Here is a 20,228-nt window from a genome sequence, read left to right as displayed (position 1 = left end):
AAAAATTGAAGAGGATGAAAGCTACCTAACTCATTCTATGAAGCCAATATCATCCTAATATCAAAGCCAAACAAAGATACAGGGAAAGAAAATTAAAGGCCATTAACTCTAATGTATATAGATGCAAAAATCTTCAACAAAATACTTTCAAATCTAATACAGCATCACGTTGAAAGAATATACACCATAACCAAATGGGTTTTATCTCAAGTATGCAAGACCTGTTCAAAACAAGAAAATCAACTAATATCATACACAACATCAATGAATCAAAGTAGAAAGAAACATGGTTATTTCAATTGATGCAGAAAAGGCACTTGACAAAATCCAACATTCTTCCTTGATAAAAACATTTTAAAAGATAAGAATAGCTAAAATTGCCTAAATCTGATCATGGGCATATATGAAAAACCCAGAATTAACATCATACTCAATGGTGAAATACTGAAAGCATCTATCTAAGAACTGGAACAAGACAAGAATGTCTAATGTCACTATTGTTATTCAACATTATGCTGGAAGTTCTAACTAGAACAGTTAGGCAAGAAAAAGAAATAAAGGCATCCAAATTGGAAAGGAAAAAGTAAAATTTTCACTATTTGCAGATGACATGATCCTATAAGTAGAGGGTCCCAAAAATCTATGACAAAGCTACTAGAACTAATAAATGAGTCATAAAATTGGAGCAAAGAAGATCAATATGCAAAAATCAGTAGTGTTTACACTAATAATGAGCAATCTGAGTATGAAATTAGAAAATAGCCTTCTGTTTACAATACAAATTAAAAGAATCAAATATCTAGGAATGCATTTATCCAGGGACATAAAGTATATTTATAAAGAAAACTATAGAACAATGCTAAAAAAATCAAAGAAGATGTAAATAAATGGAAGAGCATGTATTTAAAGACTAAATATAGTTAAGGTGTCAATTCTATCCAAAATGTTTTATATATTCAACCTAATATCAATCAAAATCCCAACAACTTACTTTGCAGAAACAGAAAAGCCAATAATAAAATTTATTTAGAAGGGCAGTTTGCCCTAAATACCTCAGAACATCTTGAGGAGAAAATCAAAGTTGGAGTTCTGATAGTACCAGACTTTAAAGCATATTACAAAGCCTTGTTGATCCAAACTAAAGCATGATACTGTCATAAAGTTAGATATACCAATCAATGGAATTTAATTGAGTTCATAAATAGACCCTCTTATCTGTAGACAATTTATTTTTGACAAGGTGGCCAAGTTCATTAAACTGGGACAGAACAGGCTCTTCAACACATGATGCTTGGAGATCTGGACCTCTATATCCAAAAGAGTGAAAGAGAACCCCTATCTCACATCTTACACAAAAAATAACTCAGAATGGATCACAGAGCTAAACAATAGGCTTAAAAGCCATACAATTCTTAGGGTAAAATGTAGGTAAGTATCTTAACGGTCATGTGATGTAAGATATCTTCCTAGACTTTATACCCAAAGTGCAGGCAATTAAAGTAGAAATAGATAAATGGGCACTCCTCAAATTTGCCTTTTTCTGTGTGCATCAAAGGACTTTCTCAAGAAAGTAGTAAAGCAGCCTACTCAATTGGAGATAATATTGGAAATGACATATCTGATAAGGGTTTAATATCCAAAATATATAAAGAGATTCTTCAATCCAACAAGGAAAAGACAAACCAATTTTAAATGGGCAAATTTTAAATTTCCCAAAGAGAAAATGCAAATGGCTTGAAAGCATATGGAAGAATTCTCAATTTCAAGTAGCTCTCAAGGAAGCACAAATCAAAACCACAATGAGACACCATCTCACACCTACTAGGATGGCCATTTCCACACACGCACACAAAACAGAATACTAAAAGTGCTGGAGAAATTGATACACTTACTCTCTGTTGGTAGGAATGTAGAATAGTGCAGATACTCTGGAAGGAAGTTTGGCAATTCCTCAGGAAGCTAGGAATGGATTTGCCATATGATCCAGCAATCCCATTACTAGGTATATACTTGGAAGAACTGAAAGCAGGAACACAAACAGACATTTGCACATTGATGTTTATAGTGGCTTTATTCATGATTGCCAATAGGTAGAAATGGTCAAAATGTCCATCAACTAACAAGTGGGTAAACAAATTGTGGTGTCTACAGAGAACAGAATAATATGCAGCTGAAAGACAAAGGCCATGATACATTTAACAACATGGATGAACTCTAAGGATGTTATGTTGAGTGAAATATGCCAGAAAGGGAAGCACAAATACTGTAAGTTCTCACTAATCTGAACTAACTATAATGAGCAGATTTTGAGGTTGAATTAGGGAACACAGATTATCAGGAGATAGAAACAGGCAGAGATTGGGCAGTTAATATGTAAGAAGTACAGAATGTTCAATAAGGTTGATTGGATTGCAAAGGTTTGGAAATAGTGCAATATTGTAATTGTCATTAATAAAGCTGAGTGCAAGTATGGTTGAAAGAGGGAGGTAGTGTAAATATATCACTAGAAAGAAAGCTAGAAGATAAAACCTTGGACTGCATAACTTAGTGAAACCAAGAGTGGGCAATGATGGTGGTTAATTGTATAAATGTAAGAAGGTTTTACCTGACCTAGAATTAATGTGCATAACTATTATAAGGTACTAATGATAGGGCAATATATGGAAAAAATCCAATTAATGTCAACTAAGTTCTAAAGTTAACAATAACGTTGTAATATTCTCACAGTAATTGTAACAAAGGCACTGTCCCAAAGCTAAATGTCAGTAATAGGGGTTGTAAAGGGATGGGAGTTTTGTTCTTCAGAAGACATGAAAATACCTAATTTTAACTGCAGGTATTCTCATGTCTTGAGTGGCGAATGCATAAATACATAATTATACCAAGAGCCAGTGATTATATACAGAATGGTTTAAATGGTAAATAAAATTGTTTAAAAAAAATAATACAGGAGTGGTAAGGGAAATGGGATTTTTTTTTTTCTTTTCATTTCTGTTTTGGAGTAATGAAAGTATTCTAAAATTGATCATGGGGATGAATGCACAACTATGTGATGATACTGTGAGCCATTGATTGTTTACATTGGATGGAATATATGGTGTGTGAATATAACCTAATAAATTATATTAAAAATGCAAAAAAGAACCAAAGATGTGAACTAAAAAAATTACCTAACTTGCCAAATAACCTATTGGGGTTTTATTTGGAATTGCGCTGAATCTATTAATCAAATTGGAAAAACTTACATTTTATGATACTGATTCATTGTTTTTGAGTATAGGATAACTTACTTGATGGGTGATTAATGGGTAGTAAATGTTGGGATGGAGTTGTTAAGGAATCCAAGCAGGATAGTGAGTCAAAGTGTAACAGATTTATTGAGGGGGGAAAGCAGGGGGAAAGCAGGTAGGAGAAGGCAGGTGGGAGCCAGCAAAACCTCCCAGAAAAAAGGAAAGAAAATGGCTCTGGCTCTCTTTCTGAGAGCTGTATTTTAAAAGGAAAACTGTGCCAGGAGGGGAGGTTGTCTGCTAGGTGATGACACATTGATTGCTCTCCTTTGATGTGAAGCTGCATCTACCAACAAGGGCTATCACACAGGGATAGGCCTTGACTGCCTACTTCATTGGCCTTCTGTTGGGTGAGGTGCTGCCATGTCTTGCTGCTACTTGGGCCCCTGGTTTAAAAGTCTCTTTTGCCTATAAAGTTTTTTTTTTGAGACCTGACAGTAAAGTCTTTTGAAAAATATAGAGGCATTAACTTATGTGCAAGGAAATTATTAAAGAGATATTCCTAGGAGAAACTGGTAAGAGAATAGGGTAGACAGGACAGAAAAGAGGAGAAAGCTAAACAAGGATACAATCTCAAGCAAAGTCCAACAGAGGACAACTTCAAGCTGATTTTGCAGGGGAACTTGAGCGTAAGTTAAGCCTGGAGTTATGACTTGAAGCAAGTGGTGACTTCATTACTCCCATAACTTTTAGATGTTGGTTAATGGCTTCTTTGGGGTTGGGGGTGGGAGTATAAATTCCCAGGCACTTTTGTCTGTCCATTAATACAGATAAAGTGGACATCAGTAGCCTTATGGCAGCAAGCACTTGATGTGGGAAATGAAAGCACATAAAAGGCCTATGTGCAGGTTAATATTCTCTGCTGTATTCTCCATTTATTTTGGTATTCTTTATTTTCTGATAAAGTTTATAAATTTGTGCATTCAGGTCCTTTGATTAAATTTATTCTTAGGATCCTTGGTTGCTACTGTAAATAGTATCTTTTAAAAAATGATATTTTCTAAATTTTAGCACATAGAATTCAATGATTTCTATTATTAAACCTATAGCCAAGCATATTATTAAGCTTTTACTATTGCTAATAATTTTGGGTTTTCTAGCTGACATTTTATCCATGAATACTATTGTTTTTTGTATTCTTTTTTCCTTTTCATTTTTACAGCTGTATTTAAGAATTCTAGCTCTGTGTAAAAAGTGATAATAAGATGTCTGTCTTGTTCCTGATTTTAAAGAGACTGTTTCTAACTTTCCCCATTGTTTTAGTTTCCTAGGCTGCTTAACCAAATACCATGATATGGATTGGGTTAAACAATTGGAATTTATTTGCTCACTGTTTTGAATCCAGGAAAATATTCCCTTCAAGGCAGTGGTTTTATTCAGGAGTCTGACATTCTGGGGATGGCTGCCAGTGGTTCCTGGTTTCTCTGCCAATAGGAAAAGCATGTGGCAGTGTCTTCTGGTCTCTTCTCTTCCAGGTTCCATTTCAGCTTTTACTTTATGGCTTTTTGTCTTTCTCTCTTATAAAGGGCTCAAATAATAGTGTTATCCATGAGAAGTACCTAAGTGTGGTGGTGGTGAAAAGAATTTCATCAGTCTTGCAGGTGGCTTTCAGAAATCAACTTTAATAAGTAAGAGAAGCATTACCAAGCACAGCACACTTTCAGGTGGGCTCAGCAGAGCCAGCTGTCCCCTTCATCCCAGAGTTGTACCTTTTCTTACTGCCACAGTTGGGTACAGTGCACATGCTTATGCTGAGCTGGCCTTATGTCTCTATTACGTTGCCTTTGTTTTCCAGTATGCATTATGCCTACAGTATTTTTCCTATTGTATACTGTCCATGATCCCCCTCAGGGCCCTTGTGATAATTAACCTATTCATCTTGTCCCTTGACCAAACTATGTGGCCCAGTCATTTGGCTTACTTCCTGTATCCTCTTAGTGTGTTCTTTCAGAACTTCCTACCTCTAGCCTCAACCCAAGCCTCACCATTTAAACCTCAACATCCTCCTCCACTGCTCCCTATCTATTTTCTACCTGACAGTAGGGGTAAGACCCATCCTTAGTGAGGTGGGCCACAGGTTAACTGAAGTAGCCTCATCAAAAGTTCCTGATTTCAATGGGTTTACACCAAGAAAATGGATTAAATTTAAGAAAATGGTTTTGGGGAAAACTTACAGCTTTAAAAACCACCACACCTATTAGTAATGATGTTGCTGTAGGATTTTGGTATATAGTTTATTGTGTTAAGAAAGTTTCCTCCTTTATTAATTTTCTAATAGTTCTTATGGAGGTTGAATGGTAATATTATTCTCCTGCCAAAAAATTGTCCAAATCCACAATTGTATGAGGATATTTGTAGACTCATAAGCAATAAAAATTAATTATGAAACAATGAGATGTTACTACACTTAACAGACAAGAAAAAAATCTTTTCTGGGAATATTTTAAACTACTGATTTGATTCTTTAGTAATTATAAGAATATTAAGGCTCTCATTCTCATTTTTTTGGCAATTAGATCTTTACATAAGGAAAATCAGACTTAAATAAATTACCATTTCTATAAATAATAGAAACACTGACTGAAATATTAGCATCAAAACAAAATGCATGACTAATGAAGAAGTTGAATGTTTTATTGTTATTAAAGGGTTTCTTCTTTTGCTGCAAGGCTATTGCTTCACAGTATGAGAATAGCACCACAAAATGTGGTGTAGTTTGTTCTTATCTGACAGTGTACAAGTAATAAAAACTCATCTTCACTCCCAGTTATTTACAATGAAAATATGAAAGTATTTTGACCCCAATCCAGGTATTGAGTTACAGTATCATGTAAGCCTTAAGATAGCCATATTACCCTTGAATTACATAATTTTTACATGTAATTTTAGCTCAGATAATTTCATGAATTCTGAGTATCATAATTAGACCCTAGTGTACATCATTGGCTGTGAAAAAGATGCAAATTGTGTTTATCTACTCTCATTAGTAAGTTAAGGAGTATTTTTAATAGCATAGTTGGAATGAGTAGTTTCTGTTTTACTATTGATATTGTTAAAAGTTACTATTACAAATTTCTATCTACCAGTAATTTAAAAAGCTGTTTCAGACTAGTTTACTTTGGTGTTCCTTTCATTATTCAATAGACTTTGTGTATTTCTCATATGCTTCTTCACTCATTAGTTCAGTAAATTCTGAAGGATTACTTAGTGTCATCTTGATCAGCCAATCATCTTCATAATAAGATTTGTTGACAAGTCTTGGATTTTCTACAAGAGCTTCATTAATTTCTACTGCTTCTCCTGAAAGAGAACAAGGTCCACTAGCAGCTTTAACACTTTCCAAAGCAATAAACCCCTATTGTTTTTCAATTTTCCTTATCCCCAAGAAGACTACAGTAAAAAACATCTCCCAAAGATGCTTCCTGTGCAAAATTGTGGATTCCCACTGTGCCACTGCTTTCTACTGCTATCCATTCATGACTGTCTGTGAGTTTCAGCTCTCAGAGCAGAGTGCTACCAGTGCACAGTGTAGGGCTGGCTGCTCTCCCCAGACCCCAGGGCTGCTGTGGGCCTGACCAATGGTGCTGAGGCCTTGGGAACACTGCAGAGGACAGTTCACATGCCACATGCTGGGCACAGCACCCCAGGGGAGGGTTGCCAAGAAGCCACTCATACACATAGCTGGAGGTGTCAGGGCATGATGTCAATTTCCTTTTGATAAGGCTTTATATTTTTTTAGTAAAGAACTAATATGCATATATTTAGTTCCTAACATTAAATATATTCCTGAAGTATATTCACATTTTTGCTTTGGTGATGGTGGAGAGGCATCCTTGGAGATTCTTCCTTGTTCTTAAGAGAAGAGGAGACTTTCAATAACTGTGTCCTATCCAGAGTCTGCTTGTTCTGCATTGGCAGGATTCCTCAAAGAACCTAGCGTGATACTCCTGTAATGCCATATTTGATTTAGCTTTGACACTTAGCCTTTAGTTGATCTGTATGCCAGAAATTCCATAGATAATGCTTGAGATGTTCTGAAGAAGAGAATGGGAGGTCTATGTCAGAGAAAAATTAATAATGATATACATTTCTCTGATAAAATTTAGCATATTTTTGATGAATTACAGTTTAAGTGAATCTCATTTAGTGGATTATTTTATGTTACCTAGCTTAAATTATCCACCATGAAATTGACATATGCTTAAAAAGTTCCCTGCAAATAATCCTAGATTGAAAATAAAATAATGCAAAAACAACTAAATAGCACATCCTGTAGATAATGGGAAATCTCATAGTGAAGTACTTTTGCTTTGTTATGTAAAGTATAAAGCCATTAAAGTCAGCAATATATTTTAGATACATTATATTTTCTCATTCTCATCTTTGACACATTTAAAATATATCAAATTTCTGTTAGCTAAACAGCTCTTGTTGATTATTTACAAATGAATGTATATTTTGAAAGGTGTATCCTTCCAATTTTTTTAATAATAGAGGAAGAATAAGAAGTTCAGATGTTAGTCCTATATCACCCTGTTATGTTCTTCATGTTAATTACAATGTGTAATTACTTATTTGCTCATTTTCTTTAATGTCTTTCTATTCCAAAAGATTTTAAGCTCGTTGAGAGCAGGGACCCTCTTTGTTTTATCCACTATGGTTAACATTCCTTTAGCACTAACTATGTGTAGGTTACTGCACTGTTTTTATTATTTTTTAACATTGTTTCTTTTAATCATAAAACAACTCTTTCATATGTATATATATAAAATAAAATCCCATTTTGCAGATAAGTAAACTGAGGCTAAGCAGAAAGGTTAGAGAGGCTAAGTAACATGTCCAAGAATACAGAGTCACAAAAAGTGGAGTCTGAATTAGAAGCCACATGCTTAACTCCAGAACATGGGCACATTACTGCTGACAGTAGGAGCCAGGTAAATATTTGTTGCATAGGATATAGAAACATATATATATTCCACTTTCCTTTTGCATGGTAGTGATTTGGGCTCTAGTTTGAATTAGGTTGTCAAGGTCTACTGAAAGAGTCAGTGGCTTTTTGAATAGACTAATACATGATATTTGAAAGGATAGGGGGAAGGAGAGAAACCAGCACGTGTCCAAATATTGCAATGTGTTCAACAAATCATTGTGTCTTTTTCTTTCAAGTACTCCAAAGACTACATTTGCCAGCCCCATTTCATCATGGTGGGGCCTTGTTAATTAAGGGTAGAAGTGACAGACCCTGGTTCAAGGTTGATCCATAGAATGTTCTCAGTGACCTTTATCTCTCTTTGCTCATTGTCTATCCAGGTGCAGATGACCAGTAGAGGGTCCTGAAGACTTTGATGCTTGGAATCACGATAGGATAGAATAGGTGTGTACTTGAGTGTCACTACTTGGTGGAGAGCTGCTCAGAGAGCTGCCTGATTGGCATATCTGCACTGGAGTAAGTTTGCAGGTGAAATAAATTCTTATGGGATTTAGCCACTGAGATTTGAGATATATTGCTTCATCACAGCATTTCTAAACCATCCCAATTAATTTGGGGGCAAATAGCTGGGGTTACTAATATACTTGTTCAAGAAGTGAAGAGTGGAAGTGGTGGGGTGGGGCTACTTAGGAAGGTCTGTGTGAGCAGACCAATCAGAGGACCATTTTTCTTGGGACCAGGAGCTAGCCCTGGTAGAGTCCTTAAAGGGCTGCTGGCTGTGCCACAGTACTCACTAGCAACCATCATTTTCCACAATTCTCTCAGTCACCCAGGGTGAGCTCTTCAAAACTACTGGATTAGTAGTAGAGGAACATCACAACTTTACTTGATGATTTCTCTGAACTGAGCATACTTGAGACTTCTGAGACAAATGTGTGGTGAGTGGGGCAGTCATTCTGCAGAATCAATGATTCTGAAATGCAGATTACCATCTCTGCAGACCTTCTTCACAACATTATGATGATCAATGTTGTTAATGGGTGAAAAATCCTTTGCAAAATCTAACTCACAAGAAAGAGATAATGAACTACTTGTCCTTATCAGCCCTAGCTGTAGGTTGCCTCTGGGTTATAGTACTGGGAGCACTGAGAAAGCTTAAATTACCTCTGTACAATGCATCATTTTATCTTCTAATTTGACTGTGTCTGAGGGAAGGAGCCATGTCAGGTTTTTTTTAATATTATTTGAAGCTCCTTATCCCCAAACATACTGTGCACAGTGCCCAGCTCAAAGATGCACTGTTCCTCTTGGACGGAAGAATGGACAGAAGAACTAAAGCTCAGAGAGCTGAAGTGACTTTGATGAGGCTATAATTTTACTGAATTCAGTCCCAGCTCTTAATGTGAAACTTTTCCCACATTTTCAATAACTACCCTGAGAAGTTCTTATTTTTAAATAATTGTTCAATCTATGTAAGTTTTCAAATGTTCCTAACAGATTTTATATTCCACAATTTTAAGAAAAATTAATAGGTAGCCTAGAGCATTTTTAGAGTTCTCTTATGTATACTTTAGAAAATGAATGTCCAAAGGGAGGAGGAAATAGAGAAATTCATTGGACATCCAGACCCATCCTTGGAGTTTGTACTAATTTTTAGAACATTTTCATAACTGTTTGATTTCTTTGAAAATAAAGCCCTGAGTCTCCCTAGAGGAGAGAATTCGAGGCAAAGAAGAACCAATTTGCTCTGTACAATAAAGTAAAAATATTACTCTCTTGGGTGGAAAAGTTCTCATTAGGTGAATAGATTTTTGCTTTGCCCAAGGAGACTGGAGGAAGGGAGGAACAGTTCTGGCAGAAGGGATGGTGCCTATATGGAAGTAGGCCCTAAGAAATGGTGGCAGGCTGATCCAGGACACCCTGACTGATAAGCCCTGGGAACACTGGTGTCAGATGTTAAATTTTAGAATTTCTTGTTGATTATATCTTCAGGTCATATGATTCAGCCAAGTGTTGTTACGCTTCAAGGAAAGAAGGGAGGAGCTGGACTGACACAGGGAAGCAGTGATGAGATGCTAGATGCACATGATTAGGGAATAGTAAAATTGATGACAATAATAATGATGATGTTAACAACTGTGGCTATAATAACAAATATTACACAGCAGTTACTATGTACCAGGCATCATTCAAGCATTTTGCATATATTATCTCACTTTATCATCATAATGGCTTTATGAGATAGGTATTGTTTTTAGTCTCATTTTATAGATTATGAAACTGAAGCCTAGGAGATTGAAGGCTAAATAACTTGCTCAAAGGGAAAAACCTGAAGCAGAAACCTGGGGGAAAGTGATTTCCTACAGTCACCTAAGAGGTGGAGTTGAGCTGTTCAATTTGAACAATAATGTAAACTGTAACCCTGGAAAGCTGAAAAACCCAGGCATATAGATAAGTTCAGCACTTGTGACAAGCATTTTCCAGGTCTCTGTATTACCAAGCCCTGGCTCTGGGCCACATTTAGCAGAATTGGTGGCCTCTGAAACATGGTTCTCCAGGAATATGATGCTTAAATTACTGGTCCAGAGCCAATTCCTTCTACATTGTTGATGGAGGGGGTAAGGGGTGGGGACAAACTTGGTCAGCATCTTTTAGGAGCTGATTCTCCAGACTGAGATACTTAAGGAAGGCATGCTAAGTTTCCTCCAGTTTTCAGTGTAAGAATGAAAATAGGATTATAGGGTTCCCAAATTGTTGGGGCATATATTTACCTACATTGATCAAGAGGCCAGACACCAGGATGTTAGAGTTGGAATCTTCTAAGAAACAAGCCACCATCTCTCCACCCCACTGCATCCCCCACCTTCCTTCTTGCTTTCACTCCAAATAGCCAGCAAAGTGGGGAGCAAGACTCAGAGTAGTTGTAGGTGTGTTTGGTGTTTTGGTGGTTGCAACTTGTGACATCTTAGAACTGCCTAGGCAGAATTCAAACTTTCAATTGATGTTTCAAGAATATTCAATTCTTCAGGCTTTGCCTAGAAAAACTTTCCAATGAAGAGTATAAAATTATACATTATTCAAGTCTTTTGAGTTGGTGATACAGGTAAATTTTCCTTCATTTTTGTTACTTTTTTCATTAAATTCAAATATTCTATTCTTTCCTGTGTAAAAAGAAAATGAAATAAAGTATGTTCATTTTTGTTTTATTGAACTTTGATTGTCTCCATAATCCTTATAATTGTTATCAATGTTTGAAATGAAGATAAAAAAGACTTAGTAATAATAACTGACAAATCACATTTTTTCTAGAGCTTTTTAATGTCAATTGTTCATTCATATATCTTCTAATCTTCCCAGCACCTGTCCATAGGCAGGTAGACTAAGTATTAATGTCATCCCTATTTTATAAATGAGGAAACAAGGGCTCAAATTAGCTGAGTGAAAGAGCTGGGACTTCCATGGCTCTGGAATGGACATTTCAGTCCTAAGAACACATTATCAGGCCCAGAGTCTTAATGTCCCAACCCAGTGTAGTGAGTGACCCAGTTGGAAATTTGATGTTTCTTCTGCATGATTTTTTCACCTATCTTCTGTCAGCCCCTTTTATTTCTTATGAATATAAGAAGATAAATAATGCAGAAAATTTTCAAGACCTTTCCTAAAATGAGTTATATTTTCATATATATTCATAAAATGTATTTTCGGCCACCCTTTTCTGTGGGGATAACTGGGTGTACCTGGTAATTCCATAGTATCTTCTTCCAAGATTCTATAGCATTCTGTAAAATGAATTCTTTGACTCTTGTTTGTTCTTTTTATGAGTCTTAGGATTGTGGTTTGGGTTGGAAACATCAGCCATTGTCTGAATATTTAAAATTTATGAAAGTCAATAATCTTGCAAGTCAGAGGGTCCCTGAAGAACTTGTGATAAAGGGGGAGCAAGAGGAGGGCTGGGATGGGTATGGAGGATGGGATGGAGCCTAGAGACATGAATCAGGGAGTCCTGGGGATCTAAGCCAGGAGGTGGGAGTAACAAGAACCCAGGTGAGGTGTTGGCAGGGCTGTGAATTTTGAGACCAAGAAAATTGTCAGGTTATGTTGGAAGGATGCCAGAATATTTTCTTGTTTTATTAATAACTCTTCTGTAAACCATAGAAATTTCAAAATTGCGGATTCAATTCCTCAGTTTCTGAGTGTATTAGATTTTTTTATTGCTGCCTTAACACATTACCATGAGCTATGATTTAAAACAACACACATTTGGGTGGGCCATGGTGGTTCAGCAGGCAGAGTTCTCTTCTGCCATGCTGGAGACCTAAGTTCAATTCCCAGGGCCTGCCTAGGCAAAAAAAAGGAGAAAGAAACATTTATTTTCTTTCTTTCCATTGTGTAGTTTCAGAACTATCTCACTAGCTAAAAAAAAACCACCAGCAGAGCTATGCTTCTTTTCTGAAGCCTTTAATCAGACAATCCTCTACTTTGTATTTTCCATCTTCTAGAAGCTTACCATACTTTTTGGCTTGTTCCCTTCTTCTATGTTCAAAGCTACAAATATAACATCTCTGGCTACTTTTCCATAATCACATCTCTTTCTCTACATTTTCTTCTGCTTCTATCTCCATTTCTAAGAACTCTCAGAATTACATTGGGCCCATCAGATAATACAAGGTAATATCCCTATTATAAGTCAGTTGATAGGCAATCCTAATTCCGTCTGCAACTTTAATGTTCCTTTGCAATGTAACTTAACATAGTCACAGGTTTGGGGGATTAGAACATGAACATCTTTGATGGTGAGCATTATTCTGTGTCCTACACTCTGGTTGTTTTCCTTCACAACGTGGATGACTCATGACAGCCTGAGGCAGACTGCATCTCACAGGATGAGACTTACAGAGGAAGGCGATGGGTGCTAGAAGCATGGAAAAGTGATAGAATGAGTATCCCTTTATGATAACGGATGGCTCTGCTGTTACACCTCCTCCTGGGCTCCCCTTCTAGGGTATTGGATCAGAAGGTCTCTACCATGCACTGAACCTGGGAAAGATGACACCCTTTTCCTCCACGTCTTGCCCAGGAACCTGAGTTCACATTTATGTGTAAGTTTAGGGTGGTCTCCCACTCTTTCCATCCAGGTTAGGTCATGATTCCTTTTCTTACTCACACAATTCCTCAGTCAAGTTTTTGTTACAGCAATAAGCATCATGTGCTTGGTGAAAATAAGGTCTCAGTTGATCTGATTTTGTTTCCCCAGCAGGTAGTCCAATACTGAGTATAATATTTGCAGAGTGGATGAGTGAGTGAATAAATGGAGGGTGTGAGACTTTCAAAATCAGATCTGATGTTATTCTATGAATTGTTATTTACTTATCCACTTAGGGTATGGGACTCCCCCTTATGAAGACTGCCAGAAATTGATCAGGGTTGTAAAGGCTACTTTCAGGGATTTTAGAACACACCAAACTTCTCTTTTGCTGGGATGATACTATAATATTTTATTTTTTAATTAAATGTATTCATTGGGTACTCATCTCTGTTAGAACACCAGAGTTTTTCTTTTTTGTTTTTAGTTTTGATACTAAGCCTTTTCATAGTGAGGGTGAGTACTAGTGCTTTTCCATCTAAGTCTTCCAGGGAGGACAGAATGCACATTGGGATTCACTGGATGCTCTAATAACAATGTAACACATCTTTGGGTCCTAGGACTCATCTATGACTGTTCTGATTTAATGATATTTGGCTCTGGCATATCCTATTTATCCTGAATGAGCCTTCTTCCCTTGTTGTAGAAATTATCTGTCATTCCCAGGAGGCAACAACTGAACATTTTGTAACTCAGGGTCACTCTTTTTCAAACTCCTGATGTATATTCAGACTGTTTTGGTTTAAATCCAGACTGGGCAACTTACTGATCAAGGTAAGCTTGATCATTGCCATCTATTTAATGTAACTTCTTCACTGTAAAGGTGAAACCCATCTACTAAAGATATTTGTGGAGACTGAATAAAATAATGCATGCAAAGGCTATAACACTGAGTTTGGCATGAATTAAACATGTATGTTTGTTCTTGCCCTCTGTAAAAATTTCTATCTATCTTGTTTTTCTTTATTTCTCCTGTCCCCCACTCTGTACAGTTCTTATTTGCAGGTAATGCCTCTCTTTCTACTATTCTTTTAATGAGGTTTTTATCTAAAAGTCTGAAAATTACTCTACAGCCAACCACAGAATAATCTTCAATATTAAACCCTGGTGGGATGAGTGAGGCCTTACTGAATTTGGTGAATTCCCTTGAAATCCTAAATATCATAACAGGTTGAAGTTTTCCAAAGTTGCTGAATTCTCCACACACTCATGACCCAGATTGTGCTATGCTATCAGGAGATGGAAATATATCTGCCTGGAATCCTAGAGGCAAATGTCCCAATCTGTTAGCTTCTTTTCTTTACTTCGTATTGATAAGTCTGAAAGAAACCTGGACATAGAAGATGAATTCTCCCATTGCTGAGGTTGTAGCTGTGACCATTTTCTTCCTAGATATCAGGGAAAGGTATTTTAGGGCACAGTTATTGTGAGTGTACCAGGTATTTTAGGACAGAGTTATTGTAGTTATCACCTTCTAACTTAACAGGGAGCAGTGGCAGAATATTGACTCTATTTGTTCACCCATAATCTGAATGCAATACCCTTCATGGTTTCTATATTATCCCACTGTCCAAGGTATATGCAGAATGTTTAGATCTTTGCTTTTAGTCCTCCAATTGCTGAGAGAAATAACTTTGGGGATGCAAAAGCCAAGATTGGAGGATTAGTAGCCAGGGCCTCACATGGAGTAATTTCAAATGAAGAGGTTGCTTCCTTCCTTGAGTGTCATTTCTGTGGAGAAAAAAAAAGTGAAAACATATTTTTTTCCCTTAGATTATGGCATGGAAGAGGAAAACAAAGCATAAAGAGGTTACAAATCTGCTCAAGGATACACCAACTAATAACTGTTGAGGTGAGGCTGAGATTTAAACTGAGGTGTAAGAGAGGGTAAGGTTGTAAAATGAGAGCAGTGACTCACAAACACATGGAAAGAGAGCAGTAGACTAGCTAAGTCAGCTATAACTGATAACATTTACTTCATCTCCACCTTTGCTCACTTTATAGGTGGGAACACCATGTCTCAGAGAGATAAATTTCCAAAGTCTCACAGTTACCTTCTGACAGACTCAGGACTAGAACTTGGACTTGCTGAATCCCAGTCAGGCACTAAAAACAGCAAATTGTGCTGCCTAGGGAAAAAAGAATTCTAGAATTCTTAAGTAGTTTGCCTAACCTAATAGAATGGTTCAATGAGGAGTCCATGGTTTTGATGTCAGATCCTGATTTCACCTTACTAGCTTTGGGACAATAGTATTAGAACATATTTCACTGATACTTAATTTCATCATCTTTAAGGGGGGTAATAAAACCTGCTTTTCAGACTCATTGTAATGATGAAATAATATGTTACATAATCATGTGTTTACTTACCCATTCAAATACACCAATTAAATGGACATAAAATTAAATGGACATAAAATTTTCTCTGCCAGTTCTAACAGCTGCATTGGAAAGAAATCCCTGAAGGGAGCCTTGACATGTACTGGACAGGACCAGATTGAGAAACAAGGATCATGCACTGTTACTTTCCAGTTCACTGTAAATAACTCTTGCTAGCATTTACAGAAGAAATGTTAGCATTTGCAAAAGAGAGCACACTGGCAGGGAGTTATCCAGTATCAGTAATGGTCAAACAAATGTGAATTAAAACAATGAGATGAAATGTAACAACAAAACAAAACAAAAAACACTGATATTTATTACTGGCTAGAATGAAAGAAGTAATGTGTCACTACATTTTGGCTACAGCAATGTAAATTGTCAATAGATATCAGGAGATTTTACAATATTTACATTCCTTTGTGCAATACATTCAACTGAGAAATTATCCTAGGGATGCAGAAATATTTGATGCATGATGATGTTCTTCATGATTTTAGAAACAATTGCTGATTGTTAGATATGACTGATTGACAGAATAATGTTCTATCATTAAAAATGAAAATGTTCAAAAATTAATTGAGATGGCAAATGAATAACTGTGTGATATATTGTGACCCAGTGATAGAATAATTTGGATATTACATGGTATGTGAATATATATCTGAATAAAGTTGCACTAATAAAAACTGTACATCCAGAAAAAATAATGCTTCTAAAAAATCTATGATCTATTGGGAAATGCTTAAAATTAGATTATTCATCATAGAGAACTAAATATGTGGAATATTCCAAAAACCTAAACAAAGAAGTGAGCAAAAGTTTACATATGGAAAAAAGAATATATTAAAATGGACAGTAGTGTTTCTTTTTAGATAGCAAAATTGAGTACATTTTTCCTTCCTTTTCTTTTAAATATTTTCTAAACTCTTTCATCACCAAGGTTATCTTTATAATTACTTTCCCCTCTCTTTTCCTTTGGGGATCTGAAGAGGCACAACCTTGGCCAAAACTAGAGCTAACAACATTACCTTCCCTTCTTCTCCTTTCTACTTCTCCATGGGCTGACCAATCTGTGTTCTGAGAGAAGACAGTGTGGTGTAGATGAGGGGAACAAGCTTGAGGTTGAGAAGACATAGATCAGCATTTGATCCTTCACAACCTAGCTGCTATGATGTAGGGTAGGCCACTCTCTCAATCAAAATATTAGCATTTCAAAACCCAAAAAATTTGATCTAGGGTGGGCCACAGTGGCTCAGAGGGCAGAGTTCTCACCTGCCATGCTGGAGACCCAGGTTCAATTCCTGGTGCCTCATGATAATTTGGAAAAGATTATCATGACAATCACTTTCCTTTGTGGCTTTTTAAGCAGAGAAAACATGAAGAGATGGCTTAAGGGTTCCCTTCAATTCTTAAATGAATTAGATCCATTATCTGGTTTTTGATTCCACACTTAGGAGATACCCCTTACTTAGGATTGTGAGTAATTTCCAGTTTAGAGAATAGATTATGAATCCATAGATTTTCTCACTATAATTTCTTCTCTTCATAGGATATGAATAGTCAAAGCAAGAAGAGCAGAACCAGGTGATGCAGGGGAAAAGGCCAGATGCCCTCTAGAAGATGCCCTAGAAAAGAATTGATTGCTATTGGTATTGTTACGAAGCAAGAGACACAATGTTTACTTCTATCATTCTGCCCTAGTAAGATGTAGTAAAGGTTCTGGTAAGTGACTATCAGCCTCCTTCAATCTAGTTATTGTAATTTCTTGTATTTTTGGTTTTAGTTCATAGTCACTTAGGAAATATTCTTTGGACACTCCACTATGTTTGGGAATGTAGGTATTAAACATGCAGAATTTCTTCTTTTAAGATGCTTCCAAGGTAGAGTGGGAGGGTGGAGAGAGACCAAATACAGCATAGTGTGCAAGTGTTCTAGTGGTAATAAAGAGTTGTATGCTATGGGAATAGAATGATAAGTCTTATAATTCAGTCTGGGGTGGGTGAATGAGGTTTCCTTGTTCTGAGGGATGTGTAAGAATAAGCTGGTAGAAGAAAAGAGAAAAGATGTGTAAGACAGGGATATCAGAAGAAAGTCAATACAGTATGAATGAACATGACCCAGTCAAGGAATTTAGTGTAGTTTAGTATGACTAAAGCACATAGTACTGTCAAAATTGAGAGATAAGGGATAATGTGCATAGGTGAGTAGATCATGGGAATTTACAATGTGGCTAAAATTCTAAGATTTTATTGTGAAGATGAAAAGAAGCATTTGGAGGATTTACAGCCAAGTAATACCCAGATTGACTGATTTAATGACATAAATATCACTGTGACTGCAGTGTAGACAATAAAGCAGTGTCTGGAGGAGATATAAGGCAAGGAGACATCAGCTATGATATTGTTGAAGCAATTTTGCTAATTGCTTTAAAGTTACTGCTGAGAATTAAGGCCAGGTCATGGGCAGTGCTCAAAATGTTTTCAGAATGAATAAATGAATGAATAGACAGATGGATGAATACTAAATAAAAGTATCAGATAAGATGTGGTGACTAATTTTGGAACTAACAAGATGTAGTAGTACAGGAGAGCATCAAAGATGACTCCCATGTTTCTGGTGGATGGTGGGGGCATTCACTGAGGGTAAATATAGAAGGAGGGACAGGTTGCAGTGGGATGAAATGATGCATTCAATTTTTAAGATGATCCATGCACACTGAGAAGTTCAGCTAGGAGTTAGAAGTGTGTCTGTAACAGAGCAACTGTAAAAACCTTTAGGGTAATTATTTTCCTATAACTGGTTATTTTTAATAAGCTAAAATTAATATATGTATTATTTTTATTACAAAAATCTTAGTTATTTTCAATTTGAAAGAAAATAATTGATTGTCATTGTATTGTTAAAATGCAAGAGACATTTTGGTAGGATTATGTATTATGTAACTTTTCCAACATGTTTTTTTGAACAGAACTCACATGTGACTAGTTTGTTTCCTCTTTCCCCTCTCATAATCATATTCATTGGGTTTTTTCCTTATATTTGAAAATCAATGTACTTTCAGCACCCATGCCCAGCAATACTTTTACATCAATTCTTGCAGGGTGCAAATGGATTTCAATAATTTATATAAACAATTGGGTTATGCTCAATCACTGCAATTTTAACTACTGGAAACAGGAGGGGAAATGTTATTTTAAAATGCTATGGTGGCAGTTGCAGCTCCTGTGTCCCTGTGAGCACTTCCCAGATGATATCCCAGAATTGTGACTCAGCCATTGCCAGCACTGCTGCTGCTTGTAAGAGTGCTGAGTCCAACAAAGGCACTGCCCAGAGCTCCATGAGCAAGAGGCTACAGCAGGAATTGATAACTCTCATGATATCTGATGACAAAGGAATTTCCACCTTCCCTGAATAAGACACCCTTTTCAAGAGGGTAGGGACCATCCATAGAGCAGCTGGCACAGTATATGAAGACCTGAGGTATAAGCTCTCCCTAGAGTTCCCAGTGGGTGCCCTACAATGTGCCCATGGTAATGTTCCTCCCACCCTTCTACCACCCCAGTGTGGACACTAAGAGTAACATCTCCCTGAACATCCTGAAGGACAAGTTGTCTGCCTTGCATGAATCTGTTCCATCCTCCTCTCCATCCAGAGCCTGCTGGGAGAACCGAACATTGAATGCCCTTTGAACACACATGCTGCCAAACTCTGGGAAACCCCACAGCCTTTAAGAAGTACCAGCAAGAGACCTACTCAAAGCACATCTCCAGCCAAGAGTCTTGAACTAGACTGTCCAACCTCTGTCTTTTTGTTTTTTCCTTAGATGTTCTGTCCTTCCCATCATATTGGTGGTGTCATTTTTATTTTGCTTCTATTTTTTAACTTAAATATCTGTTGCCCTTGTAATGAGTATATTAATAAAACAAATGCATTTTTTTGCAAAAAATAAATGCCATGACAATGTTGCCTGAAGACAGGAGAAAAAGAAGAGTCTAAAAGAATTGATAAAATTGGATTGATGATTTCAGAGAGAAATGGAACACACAGGAAATGAAAAACATTTCTTGGCAAAATAAATGGATAAACACTGCTCTTGATCAGGGGTAAGTGTGGCAAGAGTTGTTTCATAACATTTTATACACTGTCTATATGTTTCAAAATTGTATCCTTAGGACACAGATCACCTGGCACTTGCACTGAACTTTTGAAAATGTGAGATTTTTGAATGATAAAGTAAACCACCACTTTTTTCCATAAAGCTAATTTTTGTAGAAAAATTTACATGTAAAAGTCTAGGTATTTAGTCACTTCAGCACTTAATAGTTTTGGATGTCTAAGTTTTTTTAAAAAATATTTTTATTGAGAAATATCCATGCACATACAGTCTAAACATATTATACAATAAGTGGCTCACAATATCATCACATAGTTGTACATTCTTCACCATGACCAATTTTAGAAAATTTGTGTCACCCCAGAAAAAGAG

At 36.5% G+C, this 20,228-nt stretch overlaps 1 long non-coding RNA gene and 2 pseudogenes across 1 annotated transcript in view; 1 reads left to right on the top strand and 2 right to left on the bottom strand.

Annotated features, from left to right (window-relative positions):
• Positions 1–5,903: 5,903 nt before the first annotated feature.
• Positions 5,904–6,893, bottom strand: LOC143673002 (glycine cleavage system H protein, mitochondrial pseudogene; annotated as a pseudogene).
• Positions 6,894–15,041: 8,148 nt separating this feature from the next.
• Positions 15,042–20,228, bottom strand: part of LOC143672995 (uncharacterized) — a 37,447-nt gene continuing 32,260 nt past the window's right edge. Inside the window, exon 3 of the long non-coding RNA XR_013170125.1 lies at positions 15,042–15,091. This is a non-coding gene — a long non-coding RNA (uncharacterized LOC143672995). The remainder of the gene's footprint in view (positions 15,092–20,228) is intronic.
• LOC143672968 (ubiquitin-conjugating enzyme E2 C pseudogene) lies at positions 18,990–19,525 on the top strand (annotated as a pseudogene).

This window comes from Tamandua tetradactyla, assembly GCF_023851605.1.
Source record: "Tamandua tetradactyla isolate mTamTet1 chromosome 22 unlocalized genomic scaffold, mTamTet1.pri SUPER_22_unloc_3, whole genome shotgun sequence".
NCBI classification, from domain to species: Eukaryota; Metazoa; Chordata; class Mammalia; order Pilosa; family Myrmecophagidae; genus Tamandua; species Tamandua tetradactyla.
The sequence above is the reverse complement of the archived record's forward strand: the minus strand, read 5'-3'. Positions and strand labels throughout refer to the sequence as shown.